At 44.8% G+C, this 4,205-nt stretch overlaps 1 pseudogene; it reads left to right on the top strand.

Annotated features, from left to right (window-relative positions):
- The window catches only part of LOC116082608, a 5,413-nt pseudogene extending 2,436 nt beyond the window's left edge, over positions 1-2,977 (top strand).
- Positions 2,978-4,205: the final 1,228 nt, after the last annotated feature.

Genomic DNA, 4,205 nt, shown 5'->3' with positions numbered 1-4,205 from the left:
TCTGGGTTTTGTTATTTAATTTCCTAAAAGCTGAATAAATACCATTTTTGCTTTTTTGTTTGAAAAAATAAATAAATAAATAAATAAATATCTATTCCCTGAGCTAAAGGATCCAGAGAAGTAACTTTTGGAAAAACAATTGGATGGTGATTAACAAACTGCAAAAGGGGGTCTTTAGGTAAATGATTGTCGATAATACCGTCAAAAGTACATTGAAGGATGGCCCAATCGTCAATGGTAGCATATAGAATTAACACCTGTTTGGCAGTATATGGTGTAATAATGGAACTGGGGTGTATGCCAAAATGTGCAAGGCTGGCCCGAAGACCATGTAAAGCCAGAGTAGCTACTGCTGTAGGGTAATAATCAATGGTTTTTGCTGGAGAGGCATGTGGATGAATCCACAGCAGTGGGCCCTTTTGTCACAACAATCCGGTAGGGAGGGAGGCAGTTTGCAAGATACATAATTCAAAGGGAAAACTGGGATCCAATTGTGCCATTTGTATTGCTGTTTCTATCTTGTTAAGTACCTCTCGAGCTTCAGGGGTTAACTCATGGAGAGATGATATGGAGGTGTCCCCCTCAAGAATATCAAAGAGGGGCCTTAATTCAGCTATTGGAATTACCAGATAAGGCCTGATCCAATTAATGTCCCCTAATAACCTCTGAAAATCATTTAAGGTTTTAAGGGAGTCCTTCTGAAGCTCTATTTTTTGTGGTTTAATGATGCATGCACTGATGGTGGCACTGAGAAAAGACCCCACCTCTCCTCTCTGTAATTTTTCAGGTACGACATGGAGCCCATGTCGCTTTAATCCATCAAGGACAAGACGCAGGGCAGCATCAAGCACAGCTTGGTTAGGGGTGGCTAATAAAATATCATCCATATAGTGACACATCCTCATAGAGGGAAATGCCTTCCTGGTTGGGAGCAATGCATTTTCAACAAAAAGCTGACACATAGTTGGGCTATTGGCCATGCCTTGTGGCAAGACCTTCCAATGATAGCACTGATTGGGCTCTTCAGGATTCACAGAAGGTAATATAAATGCAAAACGTTGGCGATCTATTGGTGCCAACGGAATGGAAAAGAAGCAATCTTTGATATCGAGGATAATAATAGGCCAATCCTTTGGTAGGCTAGACAGTAAGGGAAGGCCCTTTCATATGGCTCCCATGACCTGCATTTGTTTATTTACCTCACGCAGGTCATGTAATAACCGCCATTTGCCTGACTTCTTCTAAATAACAAAGATTGGAGTATTCCAAGGAGATTGAGAGGGCTCTATATGTCCCGCCTGTAATTGTTTCTCCACTAATTGTTTGGCTGCTAGTAATTTTTCAGAGGACAGGGGCCACTGAGGTACCCACACGGGATCCTCTGTTTTCCACGGAATGGAAATGGTTGTCCCCGTGGTCCCTAGGAAAAACCCAATCCCTTTTTGTCATGTTTCTCAGTAATTCTTATTAGTGAACAGCGTCCTTGTAGCTGTGCTCCTAATCCTCTGCCTGATTGGTAGCCCATTCGATTCATCATATGTCTACTTTGTTTAGAATAATTGTTAGTAAGTCTTAGATCCATTTTAGTCAACAAATCTTGTCCCCATAGATTTACGGGTACTTGAACAACATAAGGCTGGAATTTGCCTTGATGTCCCTCTTCACTGAACCACGTCAGTTCTTTGGCACTAATAGCAGGTTCAGAAACATAACCTAGGCATTGTAAAGTTTGGGAGGAGTGCTGCACCGGCCACTTACTAGGCCACTGATCGTGTGAGATGATACTGCGATCTGCACCAGTATCCAGGAGACCCTCAAACTTTTTACCTTCTATACTAATGATAAGCATGGGTCGATCGTTTAGATAGAGAGATAAGCAAGCCAATGGATTGCCAGTGGACCCGAGGCCTCAATCACCTCAATGATTTTGCTTAGAGGGAAACATATCATGACAACTGGGAAGAACTAGAAGCTGTGCTATTCGATCTCCAGGTGAGATGGCAATTATGCCCCTGGGGGAGGTACAAAGAATTTGTACCTGACCCGTAAAATCGGAGTCAATGACTCCTGGTGTCACTACAAGGCCCCTGAGGGCCGAGGATGATCGACCCAGCAATAATCCTACAGTACCTACGGGTAATGGCCCTTTCCAATCTCACAATATAGGTTGGGTCCCCATCTGGGGTGGCAGCACAGATGTCCAGTCCTGCTGAACCCGGAGTGGCTCTCCTCGGTTGTTCGGGGGTCTTAAGCTCGGAGTCTGCAGGGCCCCATATATTTGTGAACCCTGGGGTCGGGGGCCCTGCTGTCCGTTTTTTGATTTTTGTGTATGTACTATCGGTCGACCATTGAAATCTTTTACAGATCTACAATCACTTGCCCAATGTTTTCCCTTTTTGCATTTTGGACACAGACGAGGAGTTTTACTAAGGTTGGTACCTTTTGGACGCTGAGGGCAATCTTTCTTGAAGTGTTCTCTTTGTCCACACTGAAAACACCCTGCGCCACCTCCTCTGTGTCCCTTGACTGCCATCATGACTGCAGCCGCAAGCCCACTGTTGGATAGCGGTCCTCCTATTTCTCTGCATGCCTTCATCCAGGATGTTAGGACTTTTCCTTTCCAGGGCGTAATGGCGTTTCTACATTCCTTTGTGCACTGCTCAAAGATGAGTTGCTCAAGTAACGGCATGGCGGTATTGGCATTGCCAAAAATCCTACTCACCACTTCCATCATATGTGCAACAAAGTCTGAGAAAGGCTCTGTAGCGTCCTGGGTTATTTTAGTAAGATTGCCAGATACCTCTCCTTTATTGGGGAGGGTTCTCCAAGCCCTTTTTGTCATTTCATTTATTTGATTATAAACCTCTATAGGAAATTGAGTCTGATTATTAACCCATTTCCCTTGTCCCATTAGCATATCAAAATTCCAGTGTGGTTGCTCGTTGACAGCGTTGGTTCGGGCCTGTCCCTGACCTAGATCAGTTTATATAGATTTCCAATCTAAATATTGTCCCATAGTGAGGCAGGCCTTTGCTATGCTCATCCAATCAGTGGGTGTCATAGCATGATAGGCCAGGCGCTCTACTTGTGCTATAGTAAATGAGGCTGTCACCCCATAAGTCCTTACTGACTCAACCAAATCTTTTAGCTGTTTATGAGATACTGGTTCATGATGTCGTGTCTGGTTGTTTGGGTCCTCGCATACTGGATATGCCAGCGCAGCTTTTCTCCATGTCTCTGGAGGGAGCAGTGAGCTGCCGTGAGGTGCTGTTATCCCTACTTTAGTTCTTCGAGGAGCATAGGGTGGTGGGAGAGGCTCCGGCGGTGCCGAAGTCCCCAGGGGTTCATAATGGTCCCACTCATAAACAGCTGCAGCTTCCTCTAGGTCTAGTTTTTCTCGCTCGTCTAGTTTGTCCTCATTAGACTCCTCAGAGAACGATTCCAGATCTAGATTTATAAACTCATCTAATACAGGATATAGCTTGTCATCTGGTTTCGGTTTCTCCTTAGTAGCTACTTGTTCTCCCTTAATTTTTCTTTGTAACTTGTCCTGTCCCTTTTTTCGTTCTGCCTCTTCGGATTTTTTCCTGCCCCTTTTTCTTTTCTACTTCTGACATACTATCCTGGTGATCCTCGAGAGCTTGCCGGCCTCTTTTAATGATAGTTTTGCATTTTTCATCTTTCAAACATGAGCGAATAAGTTTCCAGAGTGGCACTGTGCCTGGCTTGAGCTTTTGCTTCTCTGCTTCATTCTCTATATCTCTTCCTAGTCTTTCCCAGCTTGGTATTGTAAACGAACTGGTGGGTACAGACCAGGGGGCCAAAGATTCGACCTCCCCAAAGTAATTACAGATCGTTTTATCAGAGATCTTCAACCCTCTTTGCTTTAATAGTTCCTGAGTTGCTTTCAGTAAAGCTGTGGAGTGAGTAGATCCCATGTTGCTTCCTTTTCTACGGAAGACTGACAAGCATGGGGGACGTGCAAGGTTTCCTACCCTCATCTTACAGTCGGTCATGTCTGAAGAATCTTCAGCACGTGCACTCTTCTCCCGGACGGTGGCACTTAAGGCCCAAGCAGGCAAGGAAGATTGCTAGAGCAATCAAAACAATAAGCACGCCGGCGATCGCTGGATCAATTCCAAAGGGCAGCATTCCTGATTGGGGGCAGCAGGAGAACTTACTGTAACCGTCTGCTCCAAAGGGCA

Source organism: Mastomys coucha, unplaced genomic scaffold (assembly GCF_008632895.1).
Source record: "Mastomys coucha isolate ucsf_1 unplaced genomic scaffold, UCSF_Mcou_1 pScaffold11, whole genome shotgun sequence".
Taxonomy (NCBI): Eukaryota; Metazoa; Chordata; class Mammalia; order Rodentia; family Muridae; genus Mastomys; species Mastomys coucha.
Note: the sequence above shows the minus strand (reverse complement) of the source record. Positions and strands in the feature narration are given on the sequence as shown.